General features: G+C 45.0%; 8 non-coding genes across 8 annotated transcripts; all 8 read left to right on the top strand.

Annotated features, from left to right (window-relative positions):
• The first annotated feature begins 1,650 nt into the window (after nt 1-1,650).
• trnag-gcc (transfer RNA glycine (anticodon GCC)) lies at nt 1,651-1,721 on the top strand. Its single transcript has one exon. It is a non-coding gene; the product is annotated as a tRNA-Gly (tRNA).
• An 873-nt stretch (nt 1,722-2,594) lies between these two features.
• trnag-gcc (transfer RNA glycine (anticodon GCC)) lies at nt 2,595-2,665 on the top strand. Its single transcript has one exon. It is a non-coding gene; the product is annotated as a tRNA-Gly (tRNA).
• Nucleotides 2,666-3,654: 989 nt separating this feature from the next.
• On the top strand, nt 3,655-3,725 carry trnag-gcc (transfer RNA glycine (anticodon GCC)). Its single transcript has one exon. It is a non-coding gene; the product is annotated as a tRNA-Gly (tRNA).
• A 7,579-nt stretch (nt 3,726-11,304) lies between these two features.
• trnag-gcc (transfer RNA glycine (anticodon GCC)) lies at nt 11,305-11,375 on the top strand. The gene has a single exon. It is a non-coding gene; the product is annotated as a tRNA-Gly (tRNA).
• A 5,967-nt stretch (nt 11,376-17,342) lies between these two features.
• trnag-gcc (transfer RNA glycine (anticodon GCC)) lies at nt 17,343-17,413 on the top strand. Its single transcript has one exon. It is a non-coding gene; the product is annotated as a tRNA-Gly (tRNA).
• A 355-nt stretch (nt 17,414-17,768) lies between these two features.
• Nucleotides 17,769-17,839, top strand: trnag-gcc (transfer RNA glycine (anticodon GCC)). Its single transcript has one exon. It is a non-coding gene; the product is annotated as a tRNA-Gly (tRNA).
• Nucleotides 17,840-19,591: 1,752 nt separating this feature from the next.
• Nucleotides 19,592-19,662, top strand: trnag-gcc (transfer RNA glycine (anticodon GCC)). The gene has a single exon. It is a non-coding gene; the product is annotated as a tRNA-Gly (tRNA).
• A 3,294-nt stretch (nt 19,663-22,956) lies between these two features.
• Nucleotides 22,957-23,027, top strand: trnag-gcc (transfer RNA glycine (anticodon GCC)). The gene has a single exon. It is a non-coding gene; the product is annotated as a tRNA-Gly (tRNA).
• The last annotated feature ends 968 nt before the right edge of the window (nt 23,028-23,995 follow it).

Raw genomic sequence — 23,995 nt, 5'->3', positions numbered from 1 at the left:
CAGCCGGATAGAAGATTTCCCTCCCGAAACCTGCCGGTTTATCTGGGCTAACGCTACGCACGTTTGCCTCACGAATACGCAGAAAGATGTCTCCTGGATGGCTGTGAGTCGGTGTCTCCCCACCCGAGTGTTCATGCACAGAAGGGGCATAGCTCCTTATGACACCTGCCCCTATAAGGGTTGCCTGGGGAAGGAGACGGAGGCTCACATCTTTAGTGAGTGCCCCTCCGCCCACAGGGTCTGGCTCCTGTTTTCTCCGTTCCTCCACAGGTTTGCCGTTCCTGCGCGGGCGACGCCCAGCAGATCCTGTACGGTCCGGCCAGGGGAATATCAACATCCACCCTGAGGTGCTGGTGGCGTGTCGTCTGCGCAGTGAAGCAGGCACTGTGGGAGGGACGGAACATCTGTCTGTTCAACAAGCAGGAGTGGACCCGATCGTCATCGCGCGGAGGGGCATGGTGTTCGTAAGAGACTATGTCAATCTGGAGGTCCATCAGAGGGGCAAGGAGGAAGCCTATAAGAACTGGCACATACAAGATCTGGGGGAGCTCAGGATCCCATGACGGGACCCACCTCCGGGGACGGTCAGTTCCCCCTGCTGGAGCCCGAGTCCAAGATCTCTTAAAGATTTTATGGATGATTGTTTTTAAAAAAAAAAAAAAAAGATTTTAAAAAAAGAATCTTAATTGTTTTTAAAGATTTAGTTGCTTTTAAATCACATTGTTTAGGGTTTTTTGGTTTAAGTTTTGTTATATTCTTTTGTCAAATACATTGACGGTTTTGGGTTTAATTTAAAATGCATTGGACCTTTTTTGTTTGTTTTTTATTTTTCCCTTTTTAATTGTTTCTTTATTTTGTTCAATGCATTTTCAGTTATTTTCAATGTATTTGACCTTTATGTTGGTGAGCAGTTTTTGCTTTTATCACATTTGTTTTGTTGTTTAGGGCACGTTTATTTTTAAGTTAATTGTTTTGTTCCTTGTTAAAATCACAAAGATTTTAAAATTTTTTAAGTGATTTTAAGGACTGATATTTTAATGATTTTAATCACAAGTATTAAAAAAATTGAATTGTTATTATTTTATGAAATGAAAAATACTAAATTCAATAAAAATAGTGCCTCACTGGCTCGTGTTGGCTGCATCATTCATGTTTTATGGGTTAAAGTTCTGATTGGTACTTATTCCTCCTTCAGCCGGTTCAAACACTTATCACCTGAGAATTGGTCCTACAGTGGTAGAGATCTCACCTGCCACTCGGGAGGTGTCTGCTTGATTCGCGGCCAATTTTTTTCTCCGTTCTATATAGAAGAGGTTGGCTATTATTGTAACAACCAGACGTTTGTCTCTCTCTCTCTGTCACTCACTCACTCATCTATCTATAATGATTGTTACTTATTCCTTGTTCAACTACTCGAAACCCTTGTCACCTGAGCATTGGTCCTACAGACGTAGAGACCTCACCTGCCACTCGGGAGGCCTTTGCTTGATTCGCGGCCAATGGTTTTCCCCGTTCTATATAGTAGAGGATGGCAAATAATTGCAACAACCAGACATTTGTGTCTGTCTCACTCACTCACTCATCTTTCCTATTATCTTTAATGATTAGTACTTCTCTCCCATTCAACCACTTAAGATTTTCATAACCTGAGCATTGGTTGTTCAGTGGTAGAATTCTCGCCTGCCACGCGGGAGGCCCGGATTCGATTCCCGGCCTATGCATTTTCCTCGTTCTGCAAAGAAGTCAATGATAACCTCGTCCCATCCGGACGTTACTGTAACCCGTGACTTAGTAATCCCGAGATCTAAGTCTCATCGGTACTTATTCCTCGTTCATCCACTTGAAACCCTTGTCACCTGAGCATTAGTCCGACAGTGGTAGAGATCTCACCCGCCACTCGGGAGGTTGTTGCTTGATTCGCGGCCAATGGTTTTCCCCATTCTATGTAGAAGAGGATGGCTATTATTGTAACAACCAGACATTTGTGTCTGTCTCTCTCTCTCTTTCACTCACTCACTCATCTATCTATAATGACTGGTACTTCTTTCTACATCATCCCATCCGGACATTCCTGTTTCCCGCGCCTTAGTAATCCCGAGGTCTTGGTCTGATTGGTACTTATTCATCGTTCAACCATTTCAAACCCTTGTCACATGACCATTGGTCCGACAGTGGTAGAGATCTCACCTGCCACTCGGGAGGTTGTTGCTTGATTCGCGGCCAATGGTTATCCTCGATCTATATAGAAGAGGATGGCTATTATTGTAACAACCAGACATTTGTGTCTGTCTCTCTCTCTCTTTCACTCACTCACTCATCTATCTATAATGATTGTTACTTATTCCTTGTTCAACTACTCGAAACGCTTGTCACCTGAGCATTGGTCCTACAGACATAGAGACCTCACCTGCCACTCGGGAGGCCTTTGCTTGATTCGCAGCCAATGGTTTTCCCCGTTCTATATAGTAGAGGATGGCAAATAATTGCAACAACCAGAGATTTGTGTCTCTCTCACTCACTCACTCATCTATCCAATTATCTTTAATGATTGGTACTTCTTTTCCATTGAACCACTTAAGATTTTCATAACCTGAGCATTGGTTGTTCAGTGGTAGAATTCTCGCCTGCCACGCGGGAGGCCCGTGTTCGATTCCCGGCCAATGCATTTTCCTCGTTCTGCAAAGAAGACAATGATTACATCGTCCCATCCGGACGTTACTGTAACCCGTGACTTAGTAATCCCGAGATCTAAGTCTCATCGGTACTTATTCCTCCTTCATCCACTTGAAACCCTTGTCACCTGAGCATTGGTCCGACAGTGGTAGAGATCTCACCTGCCACTCGGGAGGTTGTTGCTTGATTCGCGGCCAATGGTTATCCTCGATCTATATAGAAGAGGATGGCTATTATTGTAACAACCAGACATTTGTGTCTTTCTGTCTCTCTCTCTCACTAACTCAGTCATCTATTTATAATGATTGGTACTTCTTTCTACTTCGTCCCATCTGGACGTTCCTGATACCCGCGCCTTAGTAATCCTGAGGTCTAGGTCTGATTGGTACTTTTTCCTCCTTCTGCATAGACGACGATGACTGCATCGTGCCATCCAGAGGTTCGTCTGTGCCTCATTGGCTCGTGTTGGCTGCATCATTCATGTTTTATGGGTTAAAGTTCTGATTGGTACTTATTCCTCCTTCAGCCGGTTCAAACACTTATCACCTGAGAATTGGTCCTACAGTGGTAGAGATCTCACCTGCCACTCGGGAGGTGTCTGCTTGATTCGCGGCCAATTTTTTTCTCCGTTCTATATAGAAGAGGTTAGCTATTATTGTAACAACCAGACATTTGTCTCTCTCTCTCTGTCACTCACTCACTCATCTATCTATAATGATTGTTACTTATTCCTTGTTCAACTACTCGAAACCCTTGTCACCTGAGCATTGGTCCTACAGACGTAGAGACCTCACCTGCCACTCGGGAGGCCTTTGCTTGATTCGTGGCCAATGGTTTTCCTCGTTCTATATAGTAGAGGATGGCAAATAATTGCAACAACCAGACATTTGTGTCTGTCTCACTCACTCACTCATCTATCCTATTATCTATAATGATTGGTACTTCTTTCCCATTCAACCACTTAAGATTTTCATAACCTGAGCATTGGCTGTTCAGTGGTAGAATTCTCGCCTGCCACGTGGGAGGCCCGGGTTCGATTCCCGGCCAATGCATTTTTCTCGTTCTGCAAAGAAGACAATGATTACATCGTCCCATCCGGACGTTACTGTAACCCGTGACTTAGTAATCCCGAGATCTGAGTCTCATCGGTACTTATTCCTCTTTCATCCACTTGAAACCCTTGTCACCTGAGCATTTGTGCTACAGTGGTAGAGATCTCACCTGCCACTCGGGAGGTTGTTGCTTGATTCGCGGCCAATGGTTTTCCCCATTCTATGTAGAAGAGGATGGCTATTATAGTAACAACCAGACATTTGTGTCTGTCTCTCTCTCTCACTAACTCAGTCATCTATTAATAATGATTGGTACTTCTTTCTACTTCATCCCATCTGGACGTTCCTGATACCCGCGCCTTAGTAATCCTGAGGTCTGGGTCTGATTGGTACTTATTCATCGTTCAACCATTTGAAACCCTTGTCACCTGACCATTGGTCCAACAGTGGTAGAGATCTCACCTTCCACTCGGGAGGTTGTTGCTTGATTCGCGGCCAATGGTTTTCCCCATTCTATGTAGAAGAGGATGGCTATTATTGTAACAACCAGAAATTTGTGTGTCTCTCTCTCTCTCTCACTCACTCATCTATCTGTAAAGATTGGTACCTCTTTCTACATCGTCCCATCCAGACGTTCCTGTTTCCCGTGCCCTAGTTATCCCGAGGTCTGGGTATGATTGGAACTTATTCCTCTTTCAACCATTTGAAACCCATGTCACCTGAGCATTGGTCCCACAGTGGTAGAGATCTCAGCTGCCACGCGGGAATTCATTGCTTGATTCGCGGCCAATGGTTTTCCCCGTTCTATATAGAACAGGATGGCAAATAATTGCAACAACCAGACATTTGTGTCTGTCTCTCTCTCTCACTCACTCATCTATCTATAAAGATTGGTACCTCTTTCTACATCATCCCATACGTACGTTCCTGTTTCCCGCGCCTTAGTAATCCCGAGGTCTTGGTCTGATTGGTACTTATTCATCGTTCAACCACTTCAAACCCTTGTCACCTGACCATTGGTCCGACAGTAGTAGAGATCTCACCTGCCACTCGGGAGGTTGTTGCTTGATTCGCGGCCAATGGTTATCCTCGATCAATATAGAACAGGATGGCTATTATTGTAACAACCAGACATTTGTGTCTGTCTCTCTCTTTCTTTCACTCACTCACTCATCTATCTATAATGATTGGTACTTCTTTCTACATCATCCCATCCGGACGTTCCTGTTTCCCGCGCCTTAGTAATCCCGAGGTCTTGGTCTGATTGGTACTTATTCATCGTTCAACCATTTCAAACCCTTGTCACCTGACCATTGGTCCGACAGTGGTAGAGATCTCACCTGCCACTCGGGAGGTTGTTGCTTGATTCGCGGCCAATGGTTATCCTCGATCTATATAGAAGAGGATGGCTATTATTGTAACAACCAGACATTTGTGTCTGTCTCTCTCTCTCACTAACTCAGTCATCTATTTATAATGATTGGTACTTCTTTCTACTTCGTCCCATCTGGACGTTCCTGATACCCGCGCCTTAGTAATCCTGAGGTCTGGGTCTGATTGGTACTTATTCATCGTTCAACCATTTGAAACCCTTGTCACCTGACCATTGGTCCAACAGTGGTAGAGATCTTACCTTCCACTCGGGAGGTTGTTGCTTGATTCGCGGCCAATGGTTTTCCCCATTCTATGTAGAAGAGGATGGCTATTATTGTAACAACCAGACATTTGTGTCTGTCTCTCTCTCTCTCTCACTCACTCATCTATCTGTAAAGATTGGTACCTCTTTCTACATCGTCCCATCCAGACGTTCCTGTTTCCCGTGCCTTAGTAATCCCGAGGTCTAAGTCTCATCGGTACTTATTCCTCGTTCATCCACTTAAAACCCTTGTCACTTGAGCATTTGTGCTACAGTGGTAGAGATCTCACCATCCACTCGGGAGGTTGTTGCTTGATTCGCGGCCAATGGTTATCCTCGATCTATATAGAAGAGGATGGCTATTATTGTAACAACCAGAGATTTGTGTCTGTCTCTCTCTCTCTTTCACTCACTCACTCATCTATCTATAATGATTGGTACTTCTTTCTACATCATCCCATCCGGACGTTCCTGTTTCCCGCGCCTTAGTAATCCCGAGGACTTGGTCTGATTGGTACTTATTCATCGTTCAACCATTTCAAACCCTTGTCACCTGACCATTGGTCCGACAGTGGTTGAGATCTCACCTGCCACTCGGGAGGTTGTTGCTTGATTCGCGGCCAATGGTTATCCTCGATCTATATAGAAGAGGATGGCTATTATTGTAACAACCAGACATTTGTGTCTCTCTCTCTCTGTCACTCACTCACTCATCTATCTATAATGATTGTTACTTATTCCTTGTTCAACCACTCGAAACCCTTGTCACCTGAGCATTGGTCCTACAGACGTAGAGACCTCACCTGCTACTCGGGAGGCCTTTGCTTGATTCGCGGCCAATGGTTTTCCCCGTTCTATGTAGTAGAGGATGGCAAATAATTGCATCAACCAGACATTTGTGTCTGTCTCTCTCTCTCACTCACTCATCTATCTATAAAGATTGGTACCTCTTTCTACATCATCCCATACGTACGTTCCTGTTTCCCGCGCCTTAGTAATCCCGAGGTCTTGGTCTGATTGGTACTTATTCATCGTTCAACCATTTCAAACCCTTGTCACTTGAGCATTTGTGCTACAGTGGTAGAGATCTCACCATCCACTCGGGAGGTTGTTGCTTGATTCGCGGCCAATGGTTATCCTCGATCTATATAGAAGAGGATAGCTATTATTGTAACAACCAGAGATTTGTGTTTGTCTCTCTCTCTCTTTCACTCACTCACTCATCTATCTATAATGATTGGTACTTCTTTCTACATCATCCCATCCGGACGTTCCTGTTTCCCGCGCCTTAGTAATCCCGAGGTCTTGGTCTGATTGGTACTTATTCCTCGTTCATCCACTTGATACCCTTGTCACCTGAGCATTGGTCCTACAGTGGTAGAGATCTCTGCTGCCACGCAGGAATTCATTGCTCGATTCGCGGCCAATGGTTTTCCCCGTTCTATATAGAACAGGATGGCAAATAATTGCAACAACCAGACATTTGTGTCTGTCTCTCTCTCTCACTCACTCATCTATCTATAAAGATTGGTACCTCTTTCTACATCGTCCCATCCGGACGTTCCTGTTTCCCGTGCCTTAGTTATCCCGAGGTCTGGGTCTGATTGGTACGTTTTCCTCCTTCTGCATAGACGACGATGACTGCATCGTGCCATCCAGAGGTTCGTCTGTGCCTCATTGGCTCGTGTTGGCTGCATCATTCATGTTTTATGGGTTAAAGTTCTGATTGGTACTTATTCCTCCTTCAGCCGGTTCAAACACTTGTCACCTGAGCATTGGTCCTACAGTGGTAGAGATCTCACCTGCCACTCGGGAGGTGTCTGCTTGATTCGCGGCCAATTTTTTTCTCCGTTCTATATAGAAGAGGTTAGCTATTATTGTAACAACCAGACATTTGTCTCTCTCTCTCTGTCACTCACTCACTCATCTATCTATAATGATTGTTACTTATTCCTTGTTCAACTACTCGAAACCCTTGTCACCTGAGCATTGGTCCTACAGACGTAGAGATCTCACCTGCCACGCGTGAGTCCCGTGTTCGATTCCCGGCCAATGCATTTTCCTCGTTCTGCAAAGAAGACAATGATTACATCGTCCCATACGGGCGTTACTGTAACCATGACTTAGTAATCCCGAGATCTAAGTCTCATCGGTACTTATTCCTCGTTCATCCACTTGAAACCCTTGTCACCTGAGCATTTGTGCTACAGTGGTAGAGATCTCACCTGCCACACGGGAGGTTGTTGCTTGATTCGCGGCCAATGGTTTTCCCCATTCTATGTAGAAGAGGATGGCTATTATTGTAACAACCAGACATTTGTGTCTGTCTCTCTCTCTCTCTCACTCACTCATCTATCTGTAAAGATTGGTACCTCTTTCTACATCGTCCCATCCAGACGTTCCTGTTTCCCGTGCCCTAGTTATCCCGAGGTCTGGGTTTGATTGGAACTTATTCCTCGTTCATCCACTTGAAACCCTTGTCACCTGAGCATTTGTGCTACAGTGGTAGATATCTCACCTTCCACTCGGGAGGTTGTTGCTTGATTCGCGGCCAATTTTTTTCTCCGTTCTATATAGAAGAAGTTAGCTATTATAGTAACAACCAGACATTTGTCTCTCTCTCTCTGTCACTCACTCAGTCATCTATCTATAATGATTGATACTTATTCCTTGTTCAACTACTCGAAACCCTTGTCACCTGAGCATTGGTCCTACAGACGTAGAGACCTCACCTGCCACGCGGGAGTCCCGTGTTCGATTCCCGGCCAATACATTTTCCTCGTTCTCCAAAGAAGAAAATGATTACATCGTCCCATCCGGACGTTACTGTAACCCGTGACTTAGTAATCCCGAGATCTAAGTCTCATCGGTACTTATTCCTCGTTCATCCACTTGAAACCCTTGTCACCTGAGCATTTGTGCTACAGTGGTAGAGATCTCACCTGCCACACGGGAGGTTGTTGCTTGATTCGCGGCCAATGGTTTTCCCCATTCTATGTAGAAGAGGATGGCTATTATTGTAACAACCAGACATTTGTGTCTGTCTCTCTCTCTCTCTCACTCACTCATCTATCTGTAAAGATTGGTACCTCTTTCTACATCGTCCCATCCAGACGTTCCTGTTTCCCGTGCCCTAGTTATCCCGAGGTCTGGGTTTGATTGGAACTTATTCCTCGTTCATCCACTTGAAACCCTTGTCACCTGAGCATTTGTGCTACAGTGGTAGATATCTCACCTTCCACTCGGGAGGTTGTTGCTTGATTCGCGGCCAATTTTTTTCTCCGTTCTATATAGAAGAAGTTAGCTATTATAGTAACAACCAGACATTTGTCTCTCTCTCTCTGTCACTCACTCAGTCATCTATCTATAATGATTGATACTTATTCCTTGTTCAACTACTCGAAACCCTTGTCACCTGAGCATTGGTCCTACAGACGTAGAGACCTCACCTGCCACGCGGGAGTCCCGTGTTCGATTCCCGGCCAATACATTTTCCTCGTTCTCCAAAGAAGAAAATGATTACATCGTCCCATCCGGACGTTACTGTAACCCGTGACTTAGTAATCCCGAGATCTAAGTCTCATCGGTACTTATTCCTCTTTCATCCACTTGAAACCCTTGTCACCTGAGCATTTGTGCTACAGCAGTAGAGATCTCACCATCCACTCGGGAGGTTGTTGCTTGATTCGCGGCCAATGGTTTTCCCCATTCTATGTAGAAGAGGATGGCTATTATTGTAACAACCAGACATTTGTGTCTGTCTCTCTCTCTCACTCACTCATCTATCTATAGAGATTGGTACCTCTTTCTAATTCGTCCCATCCGGACGTTCCTGTTTCCCGTGCCTTAGTTATCCCGAGGTCTAAGTCTGATTGGTACTTATTCATCGTTCAACCATTTGAAACCCTTGTCACCTGACCATTGGTCCGACAGTGGTAGAGATCTCACCTTCCATTCGGGAGGTTGTTGCTTGATTCGCGGCCAATGGTTTTCCCCATTCTATGTAGAAGAGGATGGCTATTATTGTAACAACCAGACATTTGTGTCTGTCTCTCTCTCTCTTTCACTCACTCACTCATCTATCTATAATGATTGGTACTTCTTTCTACATCATCCCATCCGGACGTTCCTGTTTCCCGCGCCTTAGTAATCCCGAGGTCTTGGTCTGATTGGTACTTATTCCTCGTTCATCCACTTGATACCCTTGTCACCTGAGCATTGGTCCTACAGTGGTAGAGATCTCAGCTGCCACGCAGGAATTCATTGCTCGATTCGCGGCCAATGGTTTTCCCCGTTCTATATAGAACAGGATGGCAAATAATTGCAACAACCAGACATTTGTGTCTGTCTCTCTCTCTCACTCACTCATCTATCTAAAAAGATTGGTACCTCTTTCTACATCGTCCCATCCGGACGTTCCTGTTTCCCGTGCCTTAGTTATCCCGAGGTCTGGGTCTGATTGGTACTTTTTCCTCCTTCTGCATAGACGACGATGACTGCATCGTGACATCCAGAGGTTCGTCTGTGCCTCATTGGCTCGTGTTGGCTGCATCATTCATGTTTTATGGGTTAAAGTTCTGATTGGTACTTATTCCTCCTTCAGCCGGTTCAAACACTTGTCACCTGAGCATTGGTCCTACAGTGGTAGAGATCTCACCTGCCACTCGGAGGTGTCTGCTTGATTCGTGGCCAATTTTTTTCTCCGTTCTATATAGAAGAGGATGGGAATTATTGTAACAACCAGACATTTGTGTCTGTCTCTCTCTCTCTCTTTCACTCACTCACTCATCTATCTATAATGATTGGTACTTCTTTCTACATCATCCCATCCGGACGTTACTGTAACCTGTGACTTAGTAATCCCGAGATCTAAGTCTCATCGTTACTTATTCCTCTTTCATCCACTTGAAACCCTTGTCACCTGAGCATTTGTGCTACAGTGGTAGATATCTCACCTTCCACTCGGGAGGTTGTTGCTTGATTCGCGGCCAATGGTTTTCCCCATTCTATGTAGAAGAGGATGGCTATTATTGTAACAACCAGACATTTGTGTCTGTCTCTCTCTCTCACTCACTCATCTATCTATAAAGATTGGTACCTCTTTCTACATCGTCCCATCCGGACGTTCCTGTTTCCAGTGCCTTAGTTATCCCGAGGTCTGGGTATGATTGGAACTTATTCCTCTTTCATCCACTTGAAACCCTTGTCACCTGAGCATTGGTCCGCCAGTGGTAGCGATCTCACCGGCCACTCGGGAGGTTGTTGCTTGATTCGCGGACAATGGTTATCCCCGATCTATATAGAAGAGGATGGCTATTATTGTAACAACCAGACATTTGTGTCTGTCTCTCTCTCTCACTAACTCAGTCATCTATTTATAATGATTGGTACTTCTTTCTACTTCGTCCCATCTGGACGTTCCTGATACCCGCGCCTTAGTAATCCTGAGGTCTAAGTCTGATTGGTACTTATTCATCGTTCAACCATTTGAAACCCTTGTCACCTGACCACTGGTCCGACAGTGGTAGAGATCTCACCTTCCACTAGGGAGGTTTTGCTTGATTCGCGGCCAATGGTTTTCCCCATTCTATGTAGAAGAGGATGGCTATTATTGTAACAAACAGACATTTGTGTCTGTCTCTCTCTCTCTTTCACTCACTCACTCATCTATCTATAATGATTGTTACTTATTCCTTGTTCAACTACTCGAAACCCTTGTCACCTGAGCATTGGTCCTACAGACGTAGAGACCTCACCTGCCACTCGGGAGGCCTTTACTTGATTCGCGGCCAATGGTTTTCCTCGTTCTATATAGTAGAGGATGGCAAATAATTGCAACAACCAGACATTTGTGTCTGTCTCACTCACTCACTCATCTATCCTATTATCTATAATGATTAGTACTTCTTTCCCATTCAACCACTTAAGATTTTCATAACCTGAGCATTGGTTGTTCAGTGGTAGAATTCTCGCCTGCCACGCGGGAGGCCCGGGTTCGATTCCCGGCCAATGCATTTTCCTCGTTCTGCAAGAAGACAATGATTACATCGTCCCATACGGGCGTTACTGTAACCTGTGACTTAGTAATCCCGAGATCTAAGTCTCATCGGTACTTATTCCTCGTTCATCCACTTGAAACCCTTGTCACCTGAGCATTTGTGCTACAGTGGTAGATATCTCACCTTCCACTCGGGAGGTTGTTGCTTGATTCGCGGCCCATGGTTTTCCCCATTCTATTTAGAAGAGGATGGCTATTATTGTAACAACCAGACATTTGTGTCTGTCTCTCTCTCTCACTCACTCATCTATCTATAAAGATTGGTACCTCTTTCTACATCGTCCCATCCGGACGTTCCTGTTTCCAGTGCCTTAGTAATCCCGAGGTCTTGGTCTGATTGGTACTTATTCATCGTTCAACCATTTCAAACCCTTGTCACCTGACCATTGGTCCGACAGTGGTAGAGATCTCACCTGCCACTCGGGAGGTTGTTGCTTGATTCACGGCCAATGGTTATCCTCGATCTATATAGAAGAGGATGGCTATTATTGTAACAACCAGACATTTGTGTCTGTCTCTCTATCTCTCTCACTTACTCTGTCATCTATTTATAATGATTGGTACTTCTTTCTACTTCGTCCCATCTGGACGTTCCTGATACCCGCGCCTTTGTAATCCTGAGGTCTGGGTCTGATTGGTACTTTTTCCTCCTTCTGCATAGACGATGATGACTGCATCGTGCCATCCAGAGGTTCGTCTGTGCCTCATTGGCTCGTGTTGGCTGCATCATTCATGTTTTATGGGTTAAAGTTCTGATTGGTACTTATTCCTCCTTCACCCGGTTCAAACACCTATCACCTGAGAATTGGTCCTACAGTGGTAGAGATCTCACCTGCCACTCGGAGGTGTCTGCTTGATTCGTGGCCAATTTTTTTCTCCGTTCTATATAGAAGAGGATGGGAATTATTGTAACAACCAGACATTTGTGTCTGTCTCTCTCTCTCTCTTTCACTCACTCACTCATCTATCTATAATGATTGGTACTTCTTTCTACATCATCCCATCCGGACGTTCCTGTTTCCCGCGCCTTAGTAATCCCGAGGTCTTGGTCTGATTGGTACTTATTCATCGTTCAACCATTTCAAACCCTTGTCACCTGACCATTGGTCCGACAGTATTAGAGATCTCACCTGCCACTCGGGAGGTTGTTGCTTGATTCGCGGCCAATGGTTATCCTCGATCTATATAGAAGAAGATGGCTATTATTGTAACAACCAGACATTTGTGTCTGTCTCTCTCTCTCACTAACTCAGTCATCTATTTATAATGATTGGTACTTCTTTCTACTTCGTCCCATCTGGACGTTCCTGATACCCGCGCCTTAGTAATCCTGAGGTCTGGGTCTGATTGGTACGTTTTCCTCCTTCTGCATAGACGACGATGACTGCATCGTGCCATCCAGAGGTTCGTCTGTGCCTCATTGGCTCGTGTTGGCTGCATCATTCATGTTTTATGGGTTAAAGTTCTGATTGGTACTTATTCCTCCTTCAGCCGGTTCAAACACTTATCACCTGAGAATTGGTCCTACAGTGGTAGAGATCTCACCTGCCACTCGGGAGGTGTCTGCTTGATTCGCGGCCAATTTTTTTCTCCGTTCTATATAGAAGAGGTTAGCTATTATTGTAACAACCAGACAATTGTCTCTCTCTCTCTGTCACTCACTCACTCATCTATCTATAATGATTGTTACTTATTCCTTGTTCAACTACTCGAAACCCTTGTCACCTGAGCATTGGTCCTACAGACGTAGAGACCTCACCTGCCACTCGGGGGGCCTTTGCTTGATTCGCGGCCAATGGTTTTCCTCGTTCTATATAGTAGAGGATGGCAAATCATTGCAACAACCAGACATTTGTGTCTGTCTCTCTCTCTCTCTCACTTACTCTGTCATCTATTTATAATGATTGGTACTTCTTTCTACTTCGTCCCATCTGGACGTTCCTGATACCCGCGCCTTTGTAATCCTGAGGTCTGGGTCTGATTGGTACTTTTTCCTCCTTCTGCATAGACGATGATGACTGCATCGTGCCATCCAGAGGTTCGTCTATGCCTCATTGGCTCGTGTTGGCTGCATCATTCATGTTTTATGGGTTAAAGTTCTGATTGGTACTTATTCCTCCTTCAGCCGGTTCAAACACCTATCACCTGAGAATTGGTCCTACAGTGGTAGAGATCTCACCTGCCACTCGGAGATGTCTGCTTGATTCGTGGCCAATTTTTTTCTCCGTTCAATATAGAAGAGGATGGGAATTATTGTAACAACCAGACATTTGTGTCTGTCTCTCTCTCTCTCTTTCACTCACTCACACATCTATCTATAATGATTGGTACTTCTTTCTACATCATCCCATCCGGACGTTACTGTAACCTGTGACTTAGTAATCCCGAGATCTAAGTCTCATCGTTACTTATTCCTCGTTCATCCACTTGAAACCCTTGTCACCTGAGCATTTGTGCTACAGTGGTAGATATCTCACCTTCCACTCGGGAGGTTGTTGCTTGATTCGCGGCCAATGGTTTTCCCCATTCTATGTAGAAGAAAATGGCTATTATTGTAATAACCAGACATTTGTGTCTGTCTCTCTCTCTCACTCACTCATCTATCTATAAAGATTGGTACCTCTTTCTACATTGTCCCATCCGGACGTTCCTGTTTCCAGTGCCTTAGTTATCCCGAGGTCTGGGTATGATTGGAACTTATTCCTCTTTCATCCACTTGAAACCCTTGTCACCTGAGCATTGGTCCGCCAGTGGTAGCGATCTCACCGGCCACTCGGGAGGTTGTTGCTTGATTCGCGGACAATGGTTATCCCCGATCTATATAGAAGAGGATGGCTATTATTGTAACAACCAGACATTTGTGTCTGTCTCTCTCTCTCACTAACTCAGTCATCTATTTATAATGATTGGTACTTCTTTCTACTTCGTCCCATCTGGACGTTCCTGATACCCGCGCCTTAGTAATCCTGAGGTCTAAGTCTGATTGGTACTTATTCATCGTTCAACCATTTGAAACCCTTGTCACCTGACCATTGGTCCGACAGTGGTAGAGATCTCACCTTCCACTAGGGAGGTTGTTGCTTGATTCGCGGCCAATGGTTTTCCCCATTCTATGTAGAAGAGGATGGCTATTATTGTAACAACCAGACATTTGTGTCTGTCTCTCTCTCTCACTCACTCATCTATCTATAGAGATTGGTACCTCTTTCTACATCGTCCCATCCGGACGTTCCTGTTTCCCGTGCCTTAGTTATCCCGAGGTCTAAGTCTGATTGGTACTTATTCATCGTTCAACCATTTGAAACCCTTGTCACCTGACCATTGGTCCGACAGTGGTAGAGATCTCACCTTCCACTCGGGAGGTTGTTGCTTGATTCGCTGCCAATGGTTTTCCCCATTCTATGTAGAAGAGGATGGCTATTACTGTAACAACCAGACATTTGTGTCTGTCTCTCTCTCTCTTTCACTCACTCACTCATCTATCTATAATGATTGGTACTTCTTTCTACATCATCCCATCCGGACGTTCCTGTTTCCCGCGCCTTAGTAATCCCGAGGTCTTGGTCTGATTGGTACTTATTCCTCGTTCATCCACTTGATACCCTTGTCACCTGAGCATTGGTCCTACAGTGGTAGAGATCTCAGCTGCCACGCAGGAATTCATTGCTCGATTCGCGGCCAATGGTTTTCCCCGTTCTATATAGAACAGGATGGCAAATAATTGCAACAACCAGACATTTGTGTCTGTCTCTCTCTCTCACTCACTCATCTATCTATAAAGATTGGTACCTCTTTCTACATCGTCCCATCCGGACGTTCCTGTTTCCCGTGCCTTAGTTATCCCGAGGTCTGGGTCTGATTGGTACTTATTCCTCTTTCAACCATTTGAAACCCTTGTGACCTGAGCATTGGTCCTACAGTGGTAGAGATCTCACCTGCCACTCGGAGGTGTCTGCTTGATTCGTGGCCAATTTTTTTCTCCGTTCTATATAGAAGAGGATGGGAATTATTGTAACAACCAGACATTTGTGTCTGTCTCTCTCTCTCACTAACTCAGTCATCTATTTATAATGATTGGTACTTCTTTCTACTTCGTCCCATCTGGACGTTCCTGATACCCGCGCCTTAGTAATCCTGAGGTCTAAGTCTGATTGGTACTTATTCATCGTTCAACCATTTGAAACCCTTGTCACCTGACCATTGGTCCGACAGTGGTAGAGATCTCACCTTCCACTAGGGAGGTTGTTGCTTGATTCGCGGCCAATGGTTTTCCCCATTCTATGTAGAAGAGGATGGCTATTATTGTAACAACCAGACATTTGTGTCTGTCTCTCTCTCTCACTCACTCATCTATCTATAGAGATTGGTACCTCTTTCTACATCGTCCCATCCGGACGTTCCTGTTTCCCGTGCCTTAGTTATCCCGAGGTCTAAGTCTGATTGGTACTTATTCATCGTTCAACCATTTGAAACCCTTGTCACCTGACCATTGGTCCGACAGTGGTAGAGATCTCACCTTCCACTCGGGAGGTTGTTGCTTGATTCGCTGCCAATGGTTTTCCCCATTCTATGTAGAAGAGGATGGCTATTACTGTAACAACCAGACATTTGTGTCTGTCTCTCTCTCTCTTTCACTCACTCACTCATCTATCTATAATGATTGGTACTTCTTTCTACATCATCCCATCCGGACGTTCCTGTTTCCCGCGCCTTAGTAATCCCGAGGTCTTGGTCTGATTGGTACTTATTCCTCGTTCATCCACTTGATACCCTTGTCACCTGAGCATTGGTCCTACAGTGGTAGAGATCTCAGCTGCCACGCAGGAATTCATTGCTCGATTCGCGGCCAATGGTTTTCCCCGTTCTATATAGAACAGGATGGCAAATAATTGCAACAACCAGACATTTGTGTCTGTCTCTCTCTCTCACTCACTCATCTATCTATAAAGATTGGTACCTCTTTCTACATCGTCCCATCCGGACGTTCCTGTTTCCCGTGCCTTAGTTATCCCGAGGTCTGGGTCTGATTGGTACTTATTCCTCTTTCAACCATTTGAAACCCTTGTGACCTGACCATTGGTCCAACAGTGGTAGAGATCTCACCTTCCACTTGGGAGGTTGTTGCTTGATTCGCAGCCAATGGTTTTCCCAATTCTATGTAGAAGAGGATGGCTATTATTGTATCAACCAGACATTTGTGTCTTTCTGTCTCTCTCTCTCACTAACTCAGTCATCTATTTATAATGATTGGTACTTCTTTCTACTTCGTCCCATCTGGACGTTCCTGATACCCGCGTCTTAGTAATCCTGAGGTCTGGGTCTGATTGGTACTTTTTCCTCCTTCTGCATAGACGACGATGACTGCATCGTGCCATCCAGAGGTTCGTCTGTGCCTCATTGGCTCGTGTTGGCTGCATCATTCATGTTTTATGGGTTAAAGTTCTGATTGGTACTTATTCCTCCTTCAGCCGGTTCAAACACTTATCACCTGAGAATTGGTCCTACAGTGGTAGAGATCTCACCTGCCACTCGGGAGGTGTCTGCTTGACTCGCGGCCAATTTTTTTCTCCGTTCTATATAGAAGAGGTTGGCTATTATTGTAACAACCAGACATTTGTCTCTCTCTCTCTGTCACTCACTCACTCATCTATCTATAATGATTGTTACTTATTCCTTGTTCAACTACTCGAAACCCTTGTCACCTGAGCATTGGTCCTACAGACGTAGAGACCTCACCTGCCACTCGGGAGGCCTTTGCTTGATTCGCGGCCAATGGTTTTCCCCGTTCTATATAGTAGAGGATGGCAAATAATTGCAACAACCAGACATTTGTGTCTGTCTCACTCACTCACTCATCTATCCAATTATCTATAATGATTAGTACTTCTTTCCCATTCAACCACTTAAGATTTTCATAACCTGAGCATTGGTTGTTCAGTGATAGAGTTCTCGCCTGCCACGCGGGAGGCCTGGGTTCGATTCCCGGCCAATGCATTTTCCTCGTTCTGCAAAGAAGACAATGATTACATCGTCCCATCCGGACGTTATTGTAACCAGTGACTTAGTAATCCCGAGATCTAAGTCTCATCGGTACTTATTCCTCGTTCATCCACTTGAAACCCTTGTCACCTGAGCATTGGTCAAACAGTGGTAGAGATCTCACCTGCCACTCGGGAGGCCTTTGCTTGATTCGCGCCAATGGTTTTCCCCGTTCTATATAGTAGAGGATGGCAAATAATTGCAACAACCACACATTTGTGTCTGTCTCACTCACTCACTCATCTATCCAATTATCTTTAATGATTGGTACTTCTTTCCCATTCAACCACTTAATATTTTCATAACCTGAGCATTGGTTGTTCAGTGGAAGAATTCTCGCCTGCCACGCGGGAGGCCCGGGTTCGATTCCCGGCCAATGCATTTTCCTCGTTCTGCAAAGAAGACAATGATTACATCGTCCCATCCGGACGTTACTGTAACCCGTGACTTAGTAATCCCCAGATCTAAGTCTCATCGGTACTTATTCCTCGTTCATCCACTTGAAACCCTTGTCACCTGAGCATTGGTCCGACAGTGGTAGAGATCTCACCTGCCACTCGGGAGGTTGTTGCTTGATTCGCGGCCAATGGTTTTCCCCATTCTATGTAGAAGAGGATGGCTATTATTGTAACAACCAGACATTTGTGTCTGTCTCTCTCTCTCTTTCACTCACTCACTCATCTATCTATAATGATTGGTACTTCTTTCTACATCATCCCATCCGGACGTTCCTGTTTCCCGCGCCTTAGTAATCCCGAGGTCTTGGTCTGATTGGTACCTGTTCATCGCTCAACCATTTCAAACCCTTGTCACCTGACCATTGGTCCGACAGTAGTAGAGATCTCACCTGCCACACGGGAGGTTGTTGCTTGATTCGCGGCCAATGGTTATCCTCGATCTATATAGAAGAGGATGGCTATTATTGTAACAACCAGACATTTGTGTCTGTCTCTCTCTCTCACTAACTCAGTCATCTATTTATAATGATTGGTACTTCTTTCTACTTCGTCCCATCTGGACGTTCCTGATACCCGCGCCTTAGTAATCCCGAGGTCTAAGTCTGATTGGTACTTATTCATCGTTCAACCATTTGAAACCCTTGTCACCTGACCATTGGTCCGACAGTGGTAGAGATCTCACCTTCCACTAGGGAGGTTGTTGCTTGATTCGCGGCCCATGGTTTTCCCCATTCTATGTAGAAGAGGATGGCTATTATTGTAACAACCAGACATTTGTGTCTGTCTCTCTCTCTCACTTACTCATCTATCTATAGAGATTGGTACCTCTTTCTACATCGTCCCATCCGGACGTTCCTGTTTCCCGTGCCTTAGTTATCCCGAGGTCTAAGTCTGATTGGTACTTATTCATCGTTCAACCATTTGAAACCCTTGTCACCTGACCATTGGTCCGACAGTGGTAGAGATCTCACCTTCCATTCGGGAGGTTGTTGCTTGATTCGCGGCCAATGGTTTTCCCCATTCTATGTAGAAAAGGATGGCTATTATTGTAACAACCAGACATTTGTGTCTGTCTCTCTCTCTCTTTCACTCACTCACTCATCTATCTATAATGATTGGTACTTCTTTCTACATCGTCCCATCCGGACGTTCCTGTTTCCCGCGCCTTAGTAATCCCGAGGTCTTGGTCTGATTGGTACTTATTCCTCGTTCATCCACTTGATACCCTTGTCACCTGAGCATTGGTCCTACAGTGGTAGAGATCTCAGCTGCCACGCAGGAATTCATTGCTCGATTCGCGGCCCATGGTTTTCCCCATTCTATGTAGAAGAGGATGGCTATTATTGTAACAACCAGACATTTGTGTCTGTCTCTCTCTCTCTTTCACTCACTCACTCATCTATCTATAATGATTGTTACTTATTCCTTGTTCAACTACTCGAAACCCTTGTCACCTGAGCATTGGTCCTACAGACGTAGAGAACTCACCTGCCACTCGGGAGGCCTTTACTTGATTCGCGGTTAATGGTTTTCCTCGTTCTATATAGTAGAGGATGGCAAATAATTGCAACAACCAGACATTTGTGTCTGTCTCACTCAGTCACTCATCTATCCTATTATCTATAATGATTAGTACTTCTTTCCCATTCAACCACTTAAGATTTTCATAACCTGAGCATTGGTTGTTCAGTGGTAGAATTCTCTCCTGCCACGCGGGAGGCCCGGGTTCGATTCCCGGCCAATGCATTTTCCTCGTTCTGCAAGAAGACAATGATTACATCGTCCCATACGGGCGTTACTGTAACCTGTGACTTAGTAATCCCGAGATCTAAGTCTCATCGGTACTTATTCCTCGTTCATCCACTTGAAACCCTTGTCACCTGAGCATTGGTCCGACAGTGGTAGAGATCTCACCTGCCACTCGGGAGGTTGTTGCTTGATTCGCGGCCAATGGTTTTCCAAATTGTATGTAGAAGAGGATGGCTATTATTGTAACAACCAGACATTTGTGTCTGTCTCTCTCTCTCTTTCACTCACTCACTCATCTATCTATAATGATTGGTACTTCTTTCTACATCATCCCATCCGGACGTTCCTGTTTCCCGCGCCTTAGTAATCCCGAGGTCTTGGTCTGATTGGTACTTATTCATCGTTCAACCATTTCAAACCCTTGTCACCTGAGCATTTGTGCTACAGTGGTAGAGATCTCACCTGCCACTCGGGAGGTTGTTGCTTGATTCACGGCCAATGGTTATCCTCGATCTATATAGAAGAGGATGGTTAGTATTGTAACAACCAGACATTTGTGTCTTTCTGTCTCTCTCTCTCACTAACTCAGTCATCTATTTATAATGATTGGTACTTCTTTCTACTTCATCCCATCTGGACGTTCCTGATACCCGCGCCTTAGTAATCCTGAGGTCTGGGTCTGATTGGTACTTTTTCCTCCTTCTGCATAGACGACGATGACTGCATCGTGCCATCCAGAGGTTCGTCTGTGCCTCATTGGCTCGTGTTGGCTGCATCATTCATGTTTAATGGGTTAAAGTTCTGATTGGTACTTATTCCTCCTTCAGCCGGTTCAAACACTTATCACCTGAGAATTGGTCCTACAGTGGTAGAGATCTCACCTGCAACTCGGGAGGTGTCTGCTTGATTCGCGGACAATTTTTTTCTCCGTTCTATATAGAAGAGGTTAGCTATTATTGTAACAACCAGACATTTGTCTCTCTCTCTCTGTCACTCACTCACTCATCTATCTATAATGATTGTTACTTATTCCTTGTTCAACTACTCGAAACCCTTGTCACCTGAGCATTGGTCCTACAGACGTAGAGGCCTCACCTGCCACTCGGGAGGCCTTTGCTTGATTCGCGGCCAATGGTTTTCCTCGTTCTATATAGTAGAGGATGGCAAATCATTGCAACAACCAGACATTTGTGTCTGTCTCTCTCTCTCTCTCACTTACTCTGTCATCTATTTATAATGATTGGAACTTCTTTCTACTTCGTCCCATCTGGACGTTCCTGATACCCGCGCCTTTGTAATCCTGAGGTCTGGGTCTGATTGGAACTTTTTCCTCCTTCTGCATAAACGATGATGACTGCATCGTGCCATCCAGAGGTTCGTCTGTGCCTCATTGGCTCATGTTGGCTGAATCATTCATGTTTTATGGGTTAAAGTTCTGATTGGTACTTATTCCTCCTTCAGCCGGTTCAAACACCTATCACCTGAGAATTGGTCCTACAGTGGTAGAGATCTCACCTGCCACTAGGAGGTGTCTGCTTGATTCGTGGCCAATTTTTTTCTCCATTCTATATAGAAGAGGATGGGAATTATTGTAACAACCAGACATTTGTGTCTGTCTCTCTCTCTCTCTTTCACTCACTCACTCATCTATCTATAATGATTGGTACTTCTTTCTACATCATCCCATCCGGACGTTACTGTAACCTGTGACTTAGTAATCCCGAGATCTAAGTCTCATCGTTACTTATTCCTCGTTCATCCACTTGAAACCCTTGTCACCTGAGCATTTGTGCTACAGTGGTAGATATCTCACCTTCCACTCGGGAGGTTGTTGCTTGATTCGCGGCCCATGGTTTTCCCCATTCTATTTAGAAGAGGATGGCTATTATTGTAACAACCAGACATTTGTGTCTGTCTCTCTCTCTCACTCACTCATCTATCTATAAAGATTGGTACCTCTTTCTACATCGTCCCATCCGGACGTTCCTGTTTCCAGTGCCTTAGTTATCCCGAGGTCTGGGTATGATTGGAACTTATTCCTCTTTCATCCTCTTGAAACCCTTGTCACCTGAGCATTGGTCCGCCAGTGGTAGCGATCTCACCGGCCACTCGGGATGTTGTTGCTTGATTCGCGGACAATGGTTATCCCCGATCTATATAGAAGAGGATGGCTATTATTGTAACAACCAGACATTTGTGTCTGTCTCTCTCTCTCACTAACTCAGTCATCTATTTATAATGATTGGTACTTCTTTCTACTTCGTCCCATCTGGACGTTCCTGATACCCGCGCCTTAGTAATCCCGAGGTCTAAGTCTGATTGGTACTTATTCATCGTTCAACCATTTGAAACCCTTGTCACCTGACCATTGGTCCGACAGTGGTAGAGATCTCACCTTCCACTCGGGAGGTTGTTGCTTGATTCGCTGCCAATGGTTTTCCCCATTCTATGTAGAAGAGGATGGCTATTACTGTAACAACCAGACATTTGTGTCTGTCTCTCTCTCTCTTTCACTCACTCACTCATCTATCTATAAAGATTGGTACTTCTTTCTACATCATCCCATCCGGACGTTCCTGTTTCCCGCGCCTTAGTAATCCCGAGGTCATGGTCTGATTGGTACTTATTCCTCGTTCATCCACTTGATACCCTTGTCACCTGAGCATTGGTCCTACAGTGGTAGAGATCTCAGCTGCCACGCAGGAATTCATTGCTCGATTCGCGGCCAATGGTTTTCCCCGTTCTATATAGAACAGGATGGCAAATTATTGCAACAACCAGACATTTGTGTCTGTCTCTCTCTCTCACTCACTCATCTATCTAAAAAGATTGGTACCTCTTTCTACATCGTCCCATCCGGACGTTCCTGTTTCCCGTGCCTTAGTTATCCCGAGGTCTGGGTCTGATTGGTACTTTTTCCTCCTTCTGCATAGACGACGATGACTGCATCGTGCCATCCAGAGGTTCGTCTGTGCCTCATTGGCTCGTGTTGGCTGCATCATTCATGTTTTATGGGTTAAAGTTCTGATTGGTACTTATTCCTCCTTCAGCCGGTTCAAACACTTGTCACCTGAGCATTGGTCCTACATTGGTAGAGATCTCACCTGCCACTCGGGAGGTGTCTGCTTGATTCGCGGCCAATGGTTTTCCCCGTTCTATATAGTAGAGGATGGCAAATAATTGCAACAACCAGACATTTGTGTCTGTCTCACTCACTCACTCATCTATCCTATAATCTATAATGATTAGTACTTCTTTCCCATTCAACCACTTAAAATTTTCATAACCTTAGCATTGGTTGTTCAGTGGTAGAATTCTCGCCTGCCACGCGGGAGGCCCGGGTTCGATTCCCGGCCAATGCATTTTCCTCGTTCTGCAAAGAAGACAATGATTACATCGTCCCATACGGGCGTTACTGTAACCCTGACTTAGTAATCCCGAGATCTAAGTCTCATCGGTACTTATTCCTCGTTCATCCACTTGAAACCCTTGTCACCTGAGCATTGGTCCGACAGTGGTAGAGATCTCACCTGCCACTCGGGAGGTTGTTGCTTCATTCGCGGCCAATGGTTTTCCCCATTCTATGTAGAAGAGGATGGCTATTATTGTAACAACCAGACATTTGTGTCTGTCTCTCTCTCTCTTTCACTCACTCACTCATCAATCTATAATGATTGGTACTTCTTTCTACATTCTCCCATCCGGACGTTCCTGTTTCCTGCGCCTTAGTAATCCCGAGGTCATGGTCTGATTGGTACTTATTCATCGTTCAACCATTTCAAACCCTTGTCCCCTGACCATTGGTCCAACAGTGGTAGAGATCTCACCTTCCACTCGGGAGGTTGTTGCTTGATTCGCGGCCAATGGTTTTCCCCATTCTATGTAGAAGAGGATGGCTATTATTGTAACAACCAGACATTTGTGTCTGTCTCTCTCTCTCTCTCACTCACTCATCTATCTGTAAAGATTGGTACCTCTTTCTACATCGTCCCATCCAGACGTTCCTGTTTCCCGTGCCCTAGTTATCCCGAGGTCTGGGTATGATTGGAACTTATTCCTCGTTCATCCACTTGAAACCCTTGTCACCTGAGCATTTGTGCTACAGTGGTAGATATCTCACCTTCCACTCGGGAGGTTGTTGCTTGATTCGCGGCCAATGGTTATCCCCGATCTATATAGAAGAGGATGGCTATTATTGTAACAACCACACATTTGTGTATGTCTCTCTCTCTCACTCACTCATCTATCTATAAAGATTGGTACCTCTTTCTACATCGTCCCATCCGGACGTTCCTGTTTCCCGCGCCTTAGTAATCCCGAGGTCTTGGTC

Source organism: Amia ocellicauda, chromosome 20, assembly GCF_036373705.1.
Source record: "Amia ocellicauda isolate fAmiCal2 chromosome 20, fAmiCal2.hap1, whole genome shotgun sequence".
Taxonomy (NCBI): domain Eukaryota; kingdom Metazoa; phylum Chordata; class Actinopteri; order Amiiformes; family Amiidae; genus Amia; species Amia ocellicauda.
This window is presented reverse-complemented; position numbering and strand designations above follow the sequence as displayed.